General features: G+C 47.4%; 1 protein-coding gene across 3 annotated transcripts in view; it reads left to right on the forward strand.

The window, feature by feature from the left end:
- Nucleotides 1-21,322, forward strand: part of LOC140430713 (centrosomal protein of 72 kDa-like) — a 130,081-nt gene that overhangs the window by 65,112 nt on the left and 43,647 nt on the right. The window lies entirely within an intron of this gene.

Consider the following 21,322-nt stretch of genomic DNA (forward strand, 5'->3'; position numbering starts at 1 on the left):
CCAAGAAAAAAAAATAAACCATCAACTTCAAGATGGTTTCATATTTCACCTTTTCACCATTCTTTAAGAAATGCACACAGTAAATATACTTTTTTGTTTCAAAAAACAACACACGCAAACAGGTATAATAATGTAGTCCATTTTTTTTCGTTCTTCCTCCAACTGAAACTGCTTCCGTTCATCACATTCGTGACAAAGCATTGGCTATCACGTTTTCTCTTCCCGCCACATGTACTATTTTTAAATGAAATGGCTGCAACAATAAACTCCAGCGAAACAGCCTTGCATTGTTATTCCGGAATCGCTCCAAAAACATCAATGTATTATGATCTGTATATATAACTGTGTCAGACGGATTGCTGGTCACATAAATGTGAAAATGTTGCAAAGCCAGCACCAAACTCAAAGTCTCCTTCTCAATCGTGGAATACTTTTTCTGGTGAGAATTCAATTTCTTTGAAAAATAACCAATAGGCTGCTCTAGCCCTTCGACATCATCATGTAGAAGCACCGCACCTACACCCACATCACTCGCATCAACCGCCACTTTGAATGCTTTCGTATAATTTGGGATGGCTAACACAGGAGCAGTGGTTAACACAACCTTCAGGCCGTCAAATGCCTGTAGACACTCCTCTGTCCACTGGAATTTGTTATGCTTCTTGAGCAAGTCCGTCAGTGGAGCAATCACGCTATATAAATTGGGTACAAATTTCCGGTAAAATCCACTCCTACCGAGAAATCGCATTATTTCCCGTCGTGTCGAGGGTATCAGAAACTCCGCAATAACTTTTGTTTTCACATCCTGCGGAACCATTCAACCCTGTCCGATTGTATGGCCAAGGAAAGTGACTTGGGCCTTTCCAAATTCACTTTTGGCTAGGTTTATCACCAAACCCGCTTCCTGAAGTCGATCGAATAACTCCATCAGATGTTTTAAATGTACCGTCCATGTCTGGCTGAAAATTACCAGATCGTCGATGTATACCGCACAATTGGGTAATCCTGAAACAACTTTGTTAGTTAACCGTTGAAATGTGGCTGGGGCGTTTTTCATGCCAAATGGCATAACTTTGAATTGGTATATACCATCTGGAGTCACAAAAGCTGAAATCTCCTTTGCCCTTTCGGATAAAGGTACTGCCTTAAACCTTTAAGTAAATCTAGTTTGGAAATAAAAGCTAATAGTCCCACATTCTCAATGCAATCCTCCAAACGTGGGACAGGATAAGAGTCTGTTCTTGTAACTGCATTAACCTTTCTATAGTCCACACACAACCGTTGGGTACCGTCTGGTTTGGTACCATCACTATGGGTGAGCTCCATTGGCTGCAACCCACTTCAATTATGCCATTTTTAAGCATACTCTCAATATCTCTGTTAACCTGTGCCAATTTTAAAGGTATAGTCTATATGGATGTTTGATTGGAACAGCATTTCCCACATCTACATCATGTATAGCCATTTTAGTACTTCCCAATTTATCTCCACAAACTTGCCCATGTGATATCAATAACTTTCAGGTCAGTTTGTTTTTCCTCTGGAAGGTAACTCAACAATTTATCCCAATTTTTAAGAACATCCTCGTTTTCCAATTTAATTTGAGGTATGTCAAATTCAGTCATCTGGATTTGGTTTGTCACTTTGAGTTAGAATGATTAAAACCTCCTTTTTCTCTCCTTCCCTTTCAAAGTACCTTTCAAGCATATTCACATGACACACTCAGTGAGTCTTCCTTCTATCTGGTGTTTTTACCACATAATTCACCTCACTTGATTTCCTTTCAATCTGATAAGGTCCACAAAACCTAGCTTTAAAGGTTCACCTACCACTGGTAACAATACTAAAACTTTATCTCCACTGGCAAAACTATGAACTTTGGATTTCTTGTCCGTGACCCATTTCATCACATTTTGTGCAACTTTCAAATGTTGTCTAGCCAATTCACCTGCTCTATTTAATCATTCCCTAAAATTGGACACGTAATCCAATAATGTAATTTCCGATTTCTCTCTCACCAGTTTTTCCTTAATCAATTTAAGTGGTCCTCTTACCTCATGACCAAAAATTAGTTCAAAAGGACTGAATTTGATTGACTCATTATGTGCATCCCTAATTGCAAACAGTACGAATGGAATTCCTTTATCCCAATCCTCTGGATAATCTTGACAATAAGCCCTCAACATTGTCTTTAACATCTGATGCCACTTTTCTAACGCTCTCTGAGATTCTGGATGGTACGCAGTTGATTTAAATTGTTTTATTCCTAAGCTATCCATAACTTCTTTGAATAACCTCGAGGTAAAATTTGATCCTTGATCCGATTGCATTTCTGTGGGTAGTCCATATCTAGTAAAGAATTTAAGTAACTCCTCCACAATCTTTTTAGCTGTAATATTATGTACTGGAATGGCTTCTGGAAACCTAGTAGATTAATCTATTATTGTCAAAAGATATTGATTCCCGGACTTCCGGTGGCGGCCATGCGTGGGTAGGTCGCGTTTTTGTCAGCTCCCGCCGCTAACGGACTAACGGTCCCTTTCAAGGAGCTTTGACGGCCCCTTTTCGACACAAACCGGCGGGCGAACGGCGCTAGAAGTCTCCCCACAGCAGTTTATGGAGGGGACCAGGAGCAGGACGGCCAAACAAACGACCAACGAGAAGCGGCAGGAACGGGCGTGGGATCAGAAAATGGCAGCCAGCTTGGATCAGGCAGCGTGGGCCCAATGGTCGCGGGAACAGCAGGAGTTCCTTAGAAGCTGCTTTGCTGACCTGAAAACTGAGATGCTGGCCCCAATGAAGGCCTCAATGGAGAAAATGGTTGAGACCCAAAAAATGCAGGAGAAGGCGATCAAGGAGATTGAGATAAAGGTCTTGGATAACGAAGACGAGATACTGGGCCTGGCCGTCAGGGTGGAGGCACACGACGCCCGACACAAGAGGTGGCAGGAGAGACTGGAAGACCTTGAAAACAGGTCCAGGAGGCAGAACCTGCGCATTCTGGGCCTACCTGAGTGTGCGGACGGGTCGGACGCGAGCGCATTCGTGACCACGTTATTGGGGTCCCTGGTGGGGCCAAAAGCATTCCCTCGGACTCTGGAACTGAATGGGGCGCACAGAGTCCTTGCAAGGAAGCCCGAAACGAATGAACCGCCAAGGGCCATGGTGGTATGGTTCCACCGCTTCTCAGATAAGGAACGAGTCCTGCGATGGGCTAAAAAGGAGCGGAGCAGCTGGTGGGAGAACAGCGTAATCCGCATTTACCAGGACCTGGGAGCAGAACTGGCCAAGAGGCGCGCTGGATTCAACTGTGCTAGGCGGCCCTCCACAGCAAAGGGGTGAAGTGCGGGCTGCTGCATCCGGCGAGGCTGTGGGTCACGTAACAAGATCGCCACCATTACTTTGATACACCGGACGAGGCGTGGAATTTCATCAAGCAACAAAAGTTGGACTCGAACTAAAGGACAGCCACACTGGGACGTTACTCTGGTGGGGATGGTAATTGTCGAGTAGCCGGAGGCAGCGACATTATGTTGTTTCCTCATATTTTAGTTTGTTCCCTGTTTCTTTGGCCATGTTTTCGGCTGCAGAGGGAGGAGGGGGCCCCACACGTAGGGCTGCTCTCCTGGCAGCTGGAGCCGTTTCTTTGATGGGGCTGGGTTTGCGCCCGGGGTTTGCTGTTTGTTTCGCTGTGGGGAGGGGGCGGAAAATGTTCTTTGGGGCCGCTGAAGCAGATAATTTGGGGTTTCCATAGGGAGGGATGGGCCCGCAAAATGAGGCACCTGAGTAATCGGAGACAGAGGCAGGAGCGGCCGGGGTCAGCATGGGTCAGCTGACTCACAGAAGCGTAATGGGGGGAGAGACAGTGTCAAGCGGGTGCTTGACATGGGGGTTTGGGATCACGGGGTTGCTGGGGGGGATGGGATGCTGCTTGGCTGACAGAAAAGGTGCCAACATGGGGGAACAGAGGGAGAGTCGGGGTGGGGGGGCCTCCAATGGGGGAGGGCTCGAATAAGCGGGGGACGCGGGCTCGTGGCTGGCCGAAAATGGGAGATGGCTAGTCAGCAGGGGAGGGGGGGTCAGCCCCCCATCCAGGCTGATCATGTGGAATGGGCGGGGCCTGAATGGGCCGGTCAAGAGGGCTCGCGTGTTCTCGCACCTAAAGGGGTTAAAGGCAAGCGTAGCCATGCTACAGGAGACGCACTTAAAAATTGCGGACCAAACAAGATTGAGAAAAGCGGAGCAGCTGGTGGGAGAACAGCGTAATCCGCATTTACCAGGACCTGGGAGCAGAACTGGGTGGGTGGGCCAGGTGTTCCATTCGGGGCTGGATTCAAAAACCAGAGGAGTAGCAATCCTGGTCAGCAAATGGGTGGCTTTTGAGGCAGGGAATATTGTAGCTGACAAGGGGGGCAGATACATAATGGTCAGCGGGAAACTGCAGGGGACTCAGGTGGTGCTAGTGAACGTTTACGCCCCGAACTGGGAGGGCGTGGAATTTATGAGACGCACGCTGGGTAAAATTCCAGACTCAGACTCACACAATCTGATTATGGGGGGGTGACTTTAACACAGTTATAGACCCCGTACTGGACCGGTCAAACCCCAGGTCGGGGAAGCGACCAGCGGCGGCTAAAGAACTGAGGGGATTCATGGAACAGGTTGGGGGCGGAGATCCGCCCGACCGAGTGCAAATGAGTTCTCTTTCTTTTCCTATGTCCACAAAGTCTACTCCCGTATCGATTTCTTTGTGATGAGCAGGGCGTTGATCCCTAGGGTGGAGGGGACAGAATACTCGGCCATTGCAGTCGCCGATCATGCTCCACACTGGGTTGATTTGCGTCTTGGGGAGGAGAGAGGTCAGCCCCCACTATGGAGGCTAGATGTGGGGCTGCTGGCAGACGACGAGGTTTGTGGGCGGATAGGGAGGAACATCAAGAATTGCCTGGAAACTAATGATACGGGGGAGGTAACGGCGTCCACGGTGTGGGAGGCCCTGAAGGCAGTTATCAGAGGGGAGTTGATCTCTATCAGATCCCATAGAGAGAAGAAAGAAAGAACGGAGAGAGAAGTTTAGTTGAGGAGAGAATCAGAGTAGACAGGAGCTACGCGGAGACCCCCGGGACGGGGCTACTGAAACCAAACCTTCTTAGCGCTTCCCACAGGTACTCCCAATCCACCCAGTCAAAGGCTTTCTCCGGTCCATTGCCGCCACCACTTCTGACTCCCCTCCCTCTGAGGGCATCATGATGATGTTTCGGAGCTCCGTACATTGGAGTTCAATTGCCTGCCCTTGACGAAGCCGGTCTGACCCTCCCCTAACACCCCAGGGACACAGTCCTCAATCCTAGCAGCTAAGATCTTGGCCAGCAGTTTGGCGTCTACGTTCAGGAGCAATATCAGTCTGTAAGATCCACACTGTAGCAGATCTTTCTCTCGTTTGAGGATGAGTGAAATTGAAGCCTGTGACATGGTTGCGGGGAGGGTCCCTCTCTCTTTGGCCTCATTAAAGATCCTTAGTAGGAGTGGGTACAGCAGTTCCAAAAATTTCTTGCAGAATTCTACAGGGTAGCCGTCCGGCCCTGGGCCTTTGCCCGACTGCATGTTCCCTAAACCCTTTACCATCTCCTCCAGCTCTATCGGAGTCCCCAGTCCCTCCACCAGATCCTCTTCCACCTTTGGGAACCTCAGTTGGTCCATGAATTGCTTCATCCCCTCACCCCCCCGACGGGGGCTCTGACTCATACAATTTACCGTAAAACGCCCTAAAGACTTGCTACTGAAAGAGAGCCGGAGGCTGCAGGCGGAATTCGACCTGCTGACCATTGGGAAGGCGGTAGCACAGCTGAGGAAGGCCAAAGGGGCTGTCTACGAATACGGGGAGAAAGCAAATAGAATGCAGGCGCACCAACTTCGCAAGAGGGAGGCGGCCAGGGAAATTGGGGAAGTACGGGATAAGGAGGGCAACACGGTCATAGACCCAGAGGGGGTGAACAAAGTCTTTAGGGCGTTTTACGGTAAATTGAATGAGTCAGAGCCCCCGTCGGGGGGGTGAGGGGATGAAGCAATTCATGGACCAACTGAGGTTCCCAAAGGTGGAAGAGGATCTGGTGGAGGGACTGGGGACTCCGATAGAGCTGGAGGAGATCGTAAAGGGTTTAGGGAACATGCAGTCGGGCAAAGCCCCAGGGCCGGACGGCTACCCTGTAGAATTCTGCAAGAAATTTTTGGAACTGCTGTACCCACTCCTACTAAGGACCTTTAATGAGGCCAAAGAGAGAGGGACCCTCCCCGCAACCATGTCACAGGCTTCAATTTCACTCATCCTCAAACGAGAGAAAGATCTGCTACAGTGTGGATCTTACAGACTGATATCGCTCCTGAACGTAGACGCCAAACTGCTGGCCAAGATCTTAGCTGCTGGGATTGAGGACTGTGTCCCTGGGGTGTTAGGGGAGGGTCAGACCGGCTTCGTCAAGGGCAGGCAATTGAACTCCAATGTACGGAGCTCCGAAACATCATCATGATGCCCTCAGAGGGAGGGGAGTCAGAAGTGGTGGCGGCAATGGACCGGAGAAAGCCTTTGACTGGGTGGATTGGGAGTACCTGTGGGAAGCGCTAAGAAGGTTTGGTTTCGGTGAGGGGTTCATAGGTTGGGTCCAGCTACTCTACCAGGCCCCCGTGGCAAGTGTGTGCACGAACAGGGTGAGGTCGGAATACTTTAGACTCCACCGGGGGACGAGGCAGAGATGCCCCCTCTCCCCGTTACTATTCGCCCTTGCGATAGACCCGTTGGTTATAGCGCTGTGGACTTCAAAGAACTGGCGGGGGTTGGTTTTGGGGGGGGGGGAGGAGCACGGGTCACTCTTAACGCGGATGATCTGCTCCTGTGCATTTCGGACCCGCTAGAGGGGATGGGGGAGGACATGCAGATTTTGAGGGACTTTGACAATTTCTCGGGGTACAAACTAAATGAGAAGAAAAGCGAGATGTTCGTGATCCAAGCTAAGGGGCAGGATAAGGGAATCGGAGAGCTTCCGCTGAAGCTGGTCGAGAAGAGCTTTCGGTACCTAGGGATACAGGTGGCTCGAAAGTGGGATGCCCTCCACAAGCTTCATCTATCTCCGCTGGTAGAGCAGATGGAGGGGGACTTCAAAAGGTGGGACATGCTCCCGCTATCTCTAGCGGGGAGGGTGCAGACCGTTAAGATGACGGTCCTCCCCAGATTTCTGTTTGTCTTCCAGTGCCTTCCCATCTTCATCCCTAAGCCCTTCTTTAAGCGGGTGAACAAGATCATCTCGGGATTCGTATGGGCAAATAAGACCCCGTGAGTAAAGAGACTGTGCCTAGAGCGGAGTCGGGGGGTGGCTGGCGCTGCCGAACCTTTGTAGCTACTATTGGGCGGCTAACATAGCCATGATTAGGAAATGGGTATTGGGGGAGGGGTCGATGTGGGAGCGGTTTGAGGCGGCCTCATGCAAAGGTACCAGCCTAGGGGCACTTGTAACTGCACCTCTGCCGTTCTCGCCGGCCCGCTACTCCACTAGTCCGGTGGTGGTGGCGGCATTAAAGATCTGGGGTCAGTGGAGAAGGCACAGGGGGGTGGAGGGAGCCTCAGTCTGGGCCCCGATATGTAATAATCACAGATTTATCCCGGGCAAGATAGACGGAGGGTTTCAAAGCTGGCATAGGGCAGGCATTAAAAGGATGGGGGACCTGTTCATAGACGGGATCTTTCCCAGCCTGAAAGCACTAGAGGAGAACTTCAATTTGCCCCCTGGAAACGTTTTCAGATACCTTCAGGTACGCGCCTTTCTGAAAAAACAGGTGGTATCATTCCCGCTGCTACCCCCACACAGGATACAGGATAGGGTGGTCTCCGGCACCTGGATAGGGGAGGGGAAGGTTTCGGACATCTACCGGGAACTTCAGAAGGCGGAGGAAGCCCCAGTAGAGGAGCTTAAGGTCAAATGGGAGGAGGAGCTGGGGGGGGGGGGGGGGAATTGTTACGTTGTATTGTTCTTTTCTTTGAATATACGGTTAACATTCATTTTGTTCTGTGAATTGTTGCGTACGGTTATGCAAAAATTTTGTTTTTGACAAACATTTGAATAAGAATAATTTTAAAAAAAAGATATTGATTCCCGTTTTAGGAAGCGGTCCGACGCAATCAATTAGGACCCTTGTAAAAGGTTCCTCAAATGCTGGAATGGGTATTAAGGGCGTTGGTTTTATCACTGCTTGAGGTTTCCATATCACTTGACATGTGTGACATGATTGACAAAATTTAACTACATCTTTATGTAGTCCAGGCCAATAAAAATGTTTTTGTATTTTAGCTTGAGTTTTCCTTATTCCCAAATGACCTCCCACTGGTACCTCATGTGCAACTCGCATCACCTCCTTTCTATACCCTACCGGCAATACTACTTGATGAACTTCTGCCCACTTTTCATCCGCCTGCATATATCAAGGTCTCCATTTTCTCATCAAGATATTACCTTTACGGTAATAACACTCTGGTATACACTCAGATTCCTCTTCCGTGTATGCTTTCTCATACATCCGTTTTATTTCTATATCTTTTTGTTGTAACTCTGCCAATTTTCCTGAACTAAAAATATCTGCCTCGCCCTCCACCGGTTCTTGTTCATTTTCAACCATCTGATCAAAAATCATTTCTGATAATTGCACTTCAACTTTATCTTCATTCTTTGATTTCTCCTCTTGTCTTAACCTGTGACTTTGCGACCTTGTTACGACACAATCCGGAAATATCCCAGGATATTCGTCCTTCAACACTTCAGTTGTCTGATTTTGCACTGGCTTATCAACCACAGTAGGCATCACTCCCACCTGCAATTCGCCTATATCATTACCCAAGATAAACTGTATTCCTGGACAAGATAGTTTCTCTATTACTCCTACTACCACTTCCCCCACTCTTCAATGGACTTTCCAACCTTACCTTATATAATGGAATACTACTCCTTGCTCCCTGAATTCCACATATTACCACCTTTTCTGGCAACATTCTTCCCAAATTACATAACTCCTCATCAATTTCATTAAAGAGTGACTAGCTCCCGTATCTCTTAAAATTGTGAGTTCTTTACCTGATCCTCCTGATACACATGAGTAAACTTTACCCACACAAGTAAATTCTTTAAAGACATCTGGCACCTTCTTATCAATCACCTCTTGATCCGGCTGTACAATCTTTTGCCCCTCCTTCACTTCACTTGGGCTTTCCTTTACCACTTTAACAAACCCCACTGTCTTGTCCTGTTTTACCACATCAGCCTTCCCAGTGCTTTTCTTCAACCACCAACACTGTGACTTTACATGGCCTAGTTTATTACGGTGAACACATTTGAAACTTTTCACGTCTCTTCCACCCTCCTGGATTTATTTTTTAATCTGAGGTACACTCCTTATTATCTCCCATCAGCTCTCCTTTACCTTTACCACTTGAGTATTTCTTATGTCCCCAGTTTCTATCCCTCACAGGCTGAAACTGATGTCGGAAACCAAGCTTTGATTTATGAACTAATTCATAATCATTTGCCATTTCTGCTGCTAATCTCGCAGTTTTAACCCTCTGTTCATCCACATGAGTTCTCACTACATCAGGAATTGAATTTTTAAACTCCTCCAAAAGTATAATTTCTCTGAGAGCTTCATATGTTTGGTCTATTTTCAAAGCCTTTATCCACCTATCAAAATTACTCTGTTTGATCCTTTCAAACTCCATGTATGTTTGACCAAATTCTTTCTTTAAATTTCTAAACCTTTGTCGGTAGGTTTCAGGCACTAGTTCATATGCACCATAAGATGGATTTTTTCACCTCCTCATACGACTCAGATACCTCCTCCGGTTGTGATGCAAACACTTTACTAGCCCTACCTATCAGCTTTGTTTGAATCAGTAATACCCACATGTCCCGTGGCCATTTCTTTTGTTTAGCTACCTTCTCAAATGAAATGAAAAAGGCTTCTACCCCCTTCTCATCAAACTTTGGCACTGCTTGGCCATATTTAAATAGATCCCCACCAAGCCTTTGACTATGACGCTCTTTCTCACTATCCTCATCACTATCATCCAACTATACGTTTCCCTTTATGCCTGCCAATTTTAACTGACTGTCATGTTTCATGGCCATTTTCTGAAGTTCACTCTCTCTCTTTATCTTTTTCCCTGATCTGTATCTCCCTTTCTCTTTCTTTTTCCTCTCCCTTTCGTATTCAAGCTGCTTTAATTCTTTCTCCTGTTCCATTTGTTTAATTTGTAACTGAATTTTTGCCATTTCCAATGAGTCAAACTGTATCTCAGGCAACTTTAAATGCTTAGCCACCGCCATAATTACCTCATCTTTTCGCATTTTGTCAGATAATGTTAACTGCAATGTTTTTGCCAAATCTAACAGTCTGCTTTTAGTCTCTGTCCGTAAGGTACTGCGCGTGTGACCGTCTCCACCCCCAAAAACTTCAGAGCCTCTGAAAGAGTCTTTGTCCACAACACACGCCCTACTTAAACTAAAATACCACACCTGAAAAGCACCCACAATATGCTCACCCCTCACTGTCTTTAAGTTCACTAAGTCAATCAAATAGTTAGACTTTTATCCCCCTCGAGCCCCCAATTTGTTATGGGCCAGGATTTGGAGAACCCCAAAGTGTATCATGGAGTACACCTGACACACAACTTTTAATAGCCCACTCTACAGGTGTGGTACAGCAGAAGTGGAAAAGTAATTTTTAAAGCAAAACGATGTTTATTCTATGAATTCAAGTTCACCTTTTTGAAACAGACAGTGAACATCTTAGCAACCATCAATTCAAATACAACCCCCAAAGAATACACTAAGTAATCCTTAATAACTTCCCAAACAACATCCAGAAGACGGAAGAAACACCTTTTAACAGAAGCACATTAGGTTTACATTCACTACTGAGAACATTTATAATTCTGAATTCACCAAATGATCAAGAGATAGTCTTTTGATGGCAGAGAGAACAGCAGTACACCTGCTTAGTCTGGCTTCAGCTCCAACACTGAAAACAAAACTAAAACAGACCCTGCAGCAAACAGCCTAAAACAAAAGTAAAAAGCTGACAGACAGCCCAGCTCCACCCACTCTCTGACATCAGTGCAGTAATAAACACCCATTTCTTAAAGGTACTCTCACTACAGATATTTATATACACACCCATTTATAAACACCCTTTTCTTAAAGGTACTCTCACATGACACCAGTGTATACAGTCAAGTTTTTCTCCCTTTAGGGGATTTATATTCAATTATGTAGACACAAAACATTTAAAATATTGGTTTACTTTGTTCATAAACCTCAAACCACAATGTCTACTTCCAATGTTTCTCATCATTGACTTTGCTGTTGTTTGGAAATTTTGTCAGCAGGAGAATGGGAAACTGTAAAGCATAAAACCTAATCCTCCGGTCAGATTAATTCCGGTGGTTTCCCTAAATTGCAGCAGTGACTACCTTTAAAAAATAATTCATTGACTATGAAATGCTTTGGAAAGTTTTAAAGTTATGATAAGTGCTATAGGAATGCAAGCTCTCTCTCTTTACATTGATTTTCTTAGATCCCTTGATTATATATGCGATAAACAGAAGATGTTGAAAGGACACAGCACAGCTTGGTGAAAATCCATAAGGAGTAGTATATATATTCATCCTCATGATTCACTGCATTCACATATGTATGGGCTGCCAAGGAACACAAAAGTTATGTCCCTTTATGTCTTATCAGTAGCTGGTTCTGTATTGCATGAATTAACCTAATGGTTGAGTGAGTTGCTACAACCAGTGCTACATGAGTTTTCCACGTACACTCCGAAGAATTTTTTCACCTTTGTGTAACTATACAAGACTTGCATATCTCCACATCAAGACTTGCATATCAATAGCAATGCAGTGTCCATGTGCTTGTTTGACATTGCTAGTTTATTCATTCATGTGCCAGTTAAGGAAACCGTAGACATTTGCGCCAGGTCACGTTATCATTTTTTCTTTCAAAAGGTATTTTATTTCAAACGCATTTGTGTAGACTATACAGGCAGCAAGGTAGCACAAGTGGATAGCACTGTGGCTTCACAGCGCCAGGGTCCCAGGTTTGATTCCCCGCTAGGTCACTGTCTGTGCGGAGTCTGCACGTTCTCCCTGTGTCTGCGTGGTTTTCCTCCGGGTGCTCCGGTTTCCTCCCACAATCCAAAGACGTGCAGGTTAGGTGGATTGGCCATGATAAATTGCCCTTCGTGACCAAAAAGGTTAGGAAGGGTTATTGGGTTACGGGGATAGGGTGACAGTGAGGGCTTAAGTGGGTTGGTGCAGACTCGATGGGCCAAATGACCTCCTTCTGCACTGTATGTTCTATGTTCTACATGTAACATCAACAAAATACATTGTCCATCAAATCACAATCCACAGTTTTTCCCCTTTTATTCCCCCCACCCCCCCACCCCCTCCACCCCCGGCAACAAACAGCTCCTCAAATAATGTCATGAATAGCCTCCACCGCACCTCAAAGTCCTCTTTGATCCCACAATTCTAAATTGATCTCCAACCGGAGAAAGTCGTACAGATCCCCCCCCAAACAAGCTGCCACCCTCGGCGGCATATCTGACCTCCAATTTTACAGAATCTTTCGCCGAGCATTAGAGAGGCGCAGGCCACAACATCAGCCCCCTTCCCCTTCAGCAGACCCCATATTTTGCCACCATAGGATCCGGCCTGACCTCCACCCCCACTATCTTGGATAGCGTCCCAAACACCTCCTCCCAATGGCTCTCGAGTTTCACACAGCCCCAGAACATGTGAGCATGATTCTCCAGCCCCCGCCCACACTTTGCAAACCCATCGGCCACCCTCTGGAAGAATCCACTCATCCTTGCCCAAGTCATGTGTACCCTGTGCACCACCTTGAACTGAACTGAATCAAGCTCATCCTCACACAGAAGGAGGTTGCGTTCATCCACCGCATCATCTCACACCACAGCTCCCAACCTATTTCCCTCCCCAGCTCTCACTCCCATTTACTCTTGATCCTCACCACCTGTGCCCCGCCCTGCTCCCCCAACCACCTGTATATATCTCCAATCCTACCCTCCCGCAAACCGTCAGGAAGCAGCAGTTGCTCCTACAGCATGTACTCCGGTAGCTTGGCGAATGTCCACTCCTTCTGCGCAAAGTCTCGCACCTGCATATACCTAAACTCACTGTCCCTCGGTAGCTCAAACCTCTTCCACAGCTCGTCCAGTCCCACAAGCTTTCCCTCGGCGAACATGTCCCTAACCCGCTTATCCCTGCCCCCTCCACTTCCCATACATCCCAACCATCTCCCCAGGTTTAAACCTATGGATCTCAGACAATGACATCATCACCGACATTCTAACTTAAAATACCTCCTCAATTGGTTCCATACCCTGGTATGGTTCAATTGGTTCCATACCCTGTTCGTCGACTGCCGGGTCACTATATCATGACAACCTAGATGCATCATCATTGCCTGAATATTCATTCATTGAACTTATGAACTTAAACAATTGAGTTCTGCTTTAACAATACCATGTATGCCCAAATGGATGTTGTTGCCATGGGATCCAGCCTAAGCCCAACTATCGCTAACGTTTTTATTGGTTTCTGCAAGAAACATGACTTTGGTAGAATGACCCATGACCCCCTACCCCTTGCATATTTCCAATACGTAGGTGAAATGTTTGCTACCTTTGAATCAACAGTTCCATGTAAATAGACTCCAGCCCACGCTCAAATTCACCTTTGAAAGGGTGTACTCTAATGAGCTTTTCTCAATGTGCTAGTTGAAAGACCTTCTAATGGGTTTTCTATTGTCTACCTTCACTGGTCAGTATACATATTGGGATTCCTACAGCTCCATGCAATATAAGATTAGCCTTATTAGCAACTTCATAATATTATGGGCGAGGCGTTTTCAGAACCCCAAAATATATCATGGAGTTCAACCAACCTCTCCCTTTAATGGATTTGTTGCTTTTCCTAGCTTTTTCCCCAGGTGTGGGTTTACAATTATGGACACGTGGGTTTTTAAACACAACACAATGTTTATTCCATGAACTCAACTTAACATCTTAAATAAACATTGGATCGCTTAACACCCCTTACTTCAAAGATAACTCAGAAAATATTGCAACAGTAAATAATTCCTTAAAATGTTCCTTCAAACATCCAAGAGACTTAACACCTTTAAACAAAATCGCATCAGGTTAAAGGTTTGACTATTATAAGTTTAAATCACCCAAATGATCCAGAGATGGTCTTTTATGGCAGAGATCCAGCTCACTGCAAAACACAGACACACCCAGCTCTTTTCCTCCAAACTGCAAAATGGCTGACCTGACCTCAGCTCCACCCACTCTCTGACATCACTGTTTTCTTAAAGGTACATTGCTTAAACATTCATGTCTTAAAGGTACTCTCACATGACAGTAAATAGGGCCCAAGCTATTCACTCACTGCAAGCTTGATGCCAAAATAGGGAACACAAAAATATTCTATGGGATGACTATCCCGACCAGATCACTGCCCTTGCATAAGGCGCAAACTCATGAATGGGCCCAAGGCTAGCACTTTTGCTCCTGAAACGTGCCCAGTCTACTTCCAATTATCCTGGAAGGGTAATGTGTCTCATAAATTTGAGCACCAGGTGAGCTAGCCATTAATGCTGCTACTATGCAGTACTCTCCACTAACAGGATGCTACCATCAAATCAAAAAAATGTTCTGCATACCACACAATGAGTAATGTAGTACATGAATTTCAATGCCAGTATGATGCCAGGTAGATAGGCCATATATTCCAATGACTGGTGGATAGTATAAAGTAGCATGTCCCTTCAGCTGTTTGCAACAGGCAGAATACTGACTATTCAAAAAGCCCATGCTTGCAAAACTCAGAACATAGTTTAAAAAAATTTTTTTTTTACGAGATGTGGTTGTCGCTGGCTTGACCAACATTTTTATTGCCCATCCCTAATTACCCTTGAGAAGGTGGGGTGAGCTGTCTTCTTGAACCTCTGTAATTCCTGAGGTGTAGGTATACCTACAGTGCTGTTGAGGAGGGAGTTCCAAGAGTTTGACCCAGCAACAGTGCAGGATCTGCGATATATTTAATAATTGCTTTTCATCACAAGTAGGCTTCAATGAAGTTACTGTGAATAGCCCCTAGTCGCCATATTCCGGCGCATGCTCGGGGAGGCCTGTACGGGAATTGAACCCTCGCTGCTAGTCTTATTCTGCATTACAAGTCAGCTGGTTAGCCCACTATGCTAAACCAGTCCCTAAGACAGGATGGTGATCAATTTTTAAGTCAGAATGGTGAGTGGCTCGCAGGGGAACTTACCTGGTGATCACAGGTATCTGCTGCACTTCTAGATGGCAGTGGCTGTGGGTTTGGAAGGTGCTGCCTTAGTGTTGAGAATTGGGAAAATTGGGCAGCACGGTGGCGCAGTGATATCACTGCTGCCTATGGCACTAAGGACATAGGTTCCATCCCGGCCATGTATCACTCTGTGTGGAGTTCTCCCCGTGTCTGCATGGGTTTCACCCTCACAACCCAAAAGGTGTGCAGGTTAGGTAGATTGGTCACTCTAAATTGCCCCTTAATTGGAAAAAAAAATTGGGTACTCTAAATTTGTTTAAAAAAAAGAATTGGGAAAATTAAGATTAAAAAACAAAGTAAAATATGGAGTTGATTAGAGGCAGATGTATGGAGAAATGATGAGGTGTGAATTTGCCTAGCAGTGGAAAACAAGTATTTTACATAAGTGATTAGAGAAAACAATATAGAGGTGGTAACTTCAAAGTGGGGAGATAGGGAAATGGACATGTTCATGCTAAAAACCAACTCCAAAGGGTGAAAAACATCAAAAGGCAAAGAAAAAGTATAACTGTTGAACCCTAACTAAGGAAAGAGGGAGAAAAGGCAGCTAACATCAGAACTTCATCAAGTTGCAGATATAGTCTCTTATAGACTGTAGAATTTACAGTGCAGAAGGAAGCCATTCGGCCCATCGAGTCTGCACCGGCCCTTGGAAAGAGCACCCCATTTAAGCCCACTCCTCCAATCTATCCCCGTAACCCCACCTTACCTTTTTGGATACTAAAGGCAATTTAGCATGGCCAATCCACCTAACCTGCACATCTTTGGACTGTGGGAGGAAACCGGAGCACCCGGAGGAAACCCACGCAGACACTGGGAGAATGTGTAGACTCCACTCGGACAGTAAACAAAGCCGGGAATCGTACCTGGGTCCCTGGATCTGTGAAACAACTGTGCTAACCACTGCTACCGTGCTGCTCGCACGAGTCAATTCCTAATATTGGAGTGAGTCAATTTCCTAATATTGTGGGATAAGGATATTTGTTGCCCAGAAGGAATATTGAAGGAAGAGGTTCTGGTCAGCAGTAATCACGGAGAAACAAAAAAAAAAATACTTTGGTGAAAATAAGCTTAAAGAATAGCTTGAAAACTGGAGAATTGGTTGTGGGAGTAATAGAAACATTATTTATTGCAGGGATTCAATTCATTCTAGGAAATGATATAGCTGGATCACAGGTAGTGTTTGAACAGCCACTAGAAAATCTAGCTACAGAAAAATTGCAAACAGACCATCCCAGAATGTTTCCTGATTGTGTAGTAACAATGTCACAGGTACATAAGATAAGACAAGAGATGGAGGAGTTACGAGAACAGGATGAGAAAAGATAAGACAAGAGGTGGATGAGTTACGAGAACATTTTAACCCAACCCCGTCCACGATAGTCCAGCGCTACCGGTTTAATACCGCTGAGAGGACCCCTGGAGAATCCCTTGCCAATTTTCTATCCAGGCTACGCAGGATTGCGGAGTACTGTGACTATGGTGAGACCTTGTCAGAAATGTTACACGACAGTTTGGTTTGCGGTATTAACAACGCGGCCACCCAGAGAAAGTTGTTAGCTGAGCCAACATTGACTTTTCAACAGGCCATTCAAATAGTATTGTCCCGCGAGAGCGCAGACCGAGGAGTGCAGGAGCTACAGGGAATGGAAGTGCATGCCTTGGGGCGCAGCCCTTCTGTCCGAAAACGTCCCCCCGCACTCCTGCGGTACCTTGGGCGAGGCGACTTCCGGACCGACGCCAGTGGCCGTCAGACATTCCTCCCTGAAGGGAGCCTTCTCCAGAACCAATGGATGAGGAGCATGTCCGTGTCAGACTTGTAGGCGCCGACCCCGTCGCAGACGCTGGTCCTAGGGGCGCCAGAGGCGCCGTCGGTCCGACCGAAACTGGGACCAGCCCAGGGGCCGTACCTTCCATGTGGATGAACCTGCGGCGACTACTCCTGAGGACGTGGACACGGAGGACAACTGCCTGCAGCTGCATTGTGTGGCAGCTCCCCGTGTGGCCCCCATTAAGGTGACAGTGCGGGTCAGTGGTCACCCGCTTGAGATGGAGTTGGACACTGGCGCAGCGGTCTCCGTGATCGCCCAGAGGACATTCGACCGCATCAAGCAGGGTATACAGACCCTTACATTAACCGACTCACAGGCCAGATTGGCCACCTACACGGGGGAACCACTGGACATTGCAGGAACTACAATGACCCCTGTTGTTTATGGACGCCACTTATCGTGGTGCGCGGCCATGGGCCCAGCCTGTTGGGTCGGGACTGGTTGCGCCATTTGCGGTTGCAATGGCAGCACATCCTCCAAACAGTTTCTGAAGGGTTGACTGAGGTGCTAGGACGATACCCAGATGTATTCCAGCCTGGTTTGGGGAAAATAAAAGGGGAGTAGCCCGTATCCAAGTTGAACCGGGATGGATGGTGGATGGATGCGACGCCGCGCTATTTCCGGGCGCGCCCGGTACCTTACGCCTTGCTCGAGAAGGTAGAAGGGGAGCTCACTCATTTGGAGAGTTGGGGTATTATGAGGCCCGTCCGTTTTGCTGACTGGGCAGCACCAATTGTACCTGTAATGAAGCCAGATGCCACAGTTCGCTTGTGTGGCGACGATAAACTTAAAGTGAATACGGCTTCCCGACTCGACCGATATCCAATGCCTCGCATAGAGGATCTCTACGAGAAGCTTGCAGGTGGACTCTCGTTCACAAAATTAGATATGAGTCACGCCTACCTGCAGTTAGAGCTGGACCCTGCCTCCCGACCATATGTAACGATTAATACACAGATTAATACTGCCTGTATGAATATACACGGTTGCCCTTTGGAGTATCCTCTGCCTGCGCTATTTTTCAACGTGTTATGGAGGGCATTTTGAGAGGTTTACTGCGTGTTGCTGTCTACTTCGTTGACGTTTTGATTACAGGGACGTCGGAGCAGGAACATTTGGAAAATCTGGAGGCTGTCCTTAGACGCTTTTCGGAGGCTGGAGTCCGATTACGTCGCACAAAGTGCGTATTTCAGGCAAAGGAAGTAGTCTACCTAGGTTATCGGGTGGACCGCGAAGGTTTGCACCCCGTCGCAGAGAAGGTGCGTGCGATTCAACAGGCCCCCGCCTCGACTGACACTTCGCATCTTCGTTCTTTTCTCGGTCTCGTAAACTATTACGGGAAGTTCCTCCCCAATCTGGCAACTACGCTGGCCCCGTTGCACCTTCTGCTAAAGACAAATCACACCTGGGTTTGGGGTCAGCCGCAAGAAACCGCTTTCCGGCGGGTAAAGCAACAATTGTCGTCGTCTGGGTTACTAACCCACTATGAACCTGGAAAGCCTTTGCTCGTCACATGTGATGCATCCCTGTATGGTATTGGGGCCGTCCTGTCCCACAAGATGGAGAACGGGGCCGAGCGACCGTTAGCTTTCGTCTCCCGCACATTGACTGCAGCGGAGAAAAGGTACGCGCAGATCGAGAAGGAGGGCCTGGCAGTGGTTTTTACGGTGAAATACTTCCACCAGTACGTGTATGGCCGCCATTTCACTATCGTGACTGATCATAAGCCTCTGCTGGGACTTTTCAGAGAGGATAAGCCAATGTTGATTCCCAAATTTCTTTCTCCGTCAGTCTGGCCTCAATAAAAGTCGAGATGGATTTGCACGTAAAAAGAAGTTATTTTATTCAGCTTGCAAGCTTGATTCATTTCACAGAAACATAAGAGACATCCAGTCTCCTACATCCCAGAAAGCGAATGAACAAAGAGACAAAGGGATCTCTGCAAATCAATTCAAATGGTATCAAGTTTCACATACTCGACACCCATAGGTCATCCTATGTCCCTCCTGACTTGTTTGATCTATTCTGATTGGCTCACTTCCAATCCCTTTCTCTGGCCCCTATCAATGCAGCATCACTCTCATAGACACACCTCTTCCTGCTTTTTCCATGCGGTCTCAAATCCCTTTGTCTCTATCTGCCAGAATCAAAGTGGCTTATTTCTACATTACATTAACTTATATCTCTAAAGTAACTATTTTATATCACATTCGTCACCAATACCGCCCATTGCTTCCGCACGGATCCAGCGCTGGGCTTTGTTGCTTGCTGCATACGAGTATTCTCTGGAGCACAAACCAGGAACGCAGATAGCAAATGCTGACGCACTGAACTGATTGCCTTTATCGACCGACCCCATGTCGACCCCCACGACCGGTGAGGTGGTTGCAACCCTAAATTTTATGGACACCTTGCCTGTCACGGCATCACAGATCCATGAGTGGACCCAGACGGAGCCAGTCCTGTCAAAGGTTCGGCACATAGTCCTGTATGGTGGGCAGCATAGACAGCTCCCAGGCGAGATGCGGGCATTTTCCTCCAAGCTGTCAGAATTCAGCATGGAAGACGGCATCCTCTTGTGGGGGACGCGTGTGATTGTCCCGGAAAAAGGCCAGGAGCTGATACTAAGAGACTTGCACAATGGGCATCCAGGTGTGACCAAAATGAAAATGTTGGCCCGGAGTTATGTCTGGTGGCCAGGCCTCGACACCGACATTGAGAAGGTGGCCCAAAACTGCTCCATTTGCCAGGAGCATCAGAAGCTTCCGCTGGCCGCTCCCCTACATCACTGGGAATGGCCAGGGCGGCCTTGGGCACGCTTGCATGCAGATTTCGCAGGCCCTTTTCAAGGATCCATGTTCCTTCTATTAATCGACGCCCAGTCTGAATGGCTAGAGGTGCATAATATGCAGGGGACAACGTCCTGCGCAACAACTGAAAAGATGCGTTTGTGTTTTAGTACGCATGGCCTCCCCGAGGTGCTGGTCACGGATAACGGCACTCCATTCACGAGTGAGGAGTTTGCGAGGTTCATGAAGATGAACGGCATACGCTATATCCGCACTGCCCCTTACCACCCGGCTTCAAATGGGTTGGCAGAGCGCACAGTGCAGACATTCAAAAGAGGCCTAAAGAAGCAGTCTTCAGGATCAATGGACACGAGACTGGCTCGCTTTTTGTTTACGTATAGGACCACCCCCATGCGGTGACTGGGGTAGCTCCCGCAAAACTCCTAATGGGCCGGAGAGTTTGCACCCACCTTAGTTTGGTTTTCCGGGACATTGGCGCAAGTGTACGCCGCACACAAGAACGGCAGGGACAAGGATTTTCTCGGCATCGGCCCATTCGGCAGTTTGCGCCCGGTGACCCTGTGTTCGTTCAGAATTTTGCTGGTGGTGCCCAGTGGGTTCCTGGCGTAATCTTTCGCCAAACGTGCCCTATATCTTACCAGGTGCAAGCCCAGGGTCGTCTCCAGCGCAAACATGTAGATCACGTTCGGTCCAGAAGACTATCCCCTCCAAAGATTCCCAGCCCCCGGAGCTCATTTCTACAGCCGCAGAGACAAGGGAAGGTAGTCCTCACAATCTTCCACTGGTGCCTCACTCAAAGCCTGCGCAGGTCGTTACAGAGCCGAATGGAGATAGAGACGCTGACATGACGGAGGCAGCAGACTCTGACTCCGAGATGGAGACACAGGACGCATCAGAGGGGGAATCCTGGCGTCCACGGGCCGTGGATGTACAACCGTTACGCCGTTCATCACGGAAGCGCCGGTCTCCGTCTCGTTACACGCCGCCTGATCCAGCGCCGCGTGCAAATGGTGTCCGGCCTGCGGCAAAACGAGTCCGACGCCCTCCTTCGCCAGGGTCTTCGATGGATTCCTTGGACTTTGGGGGGGGGGAGGGATGTTATAACCTGCCTGCTTACCATTGGCTGGGGACTAATGACAATCCCACAATCCTGTGGGAGTATGAGCTTCCCCAATGAGGGGGGCGGAGAACCCATTAGTAAACTCCAAGCATAAATAAAGCTGGCCAGTTTGGAACAA

This window comes from Scyliorhinus torazame, chromosome 10 (assembly GCF_047496885.1).
Source record: "Scyliorhinus torazame isolate Kashiwa2021f chromosome 10, sScyTor2.1, whole genome shotgun sequence".
In the NCBI taxonomy this organism is placed as follows: domain Eukaryota; kingdom Metazoa; phylum Chordata; class Chondrichthyes; order Carcharhiniformes; family Scyliorhinidae; genus Scyliorhinus; species Scyliorhinus torazame.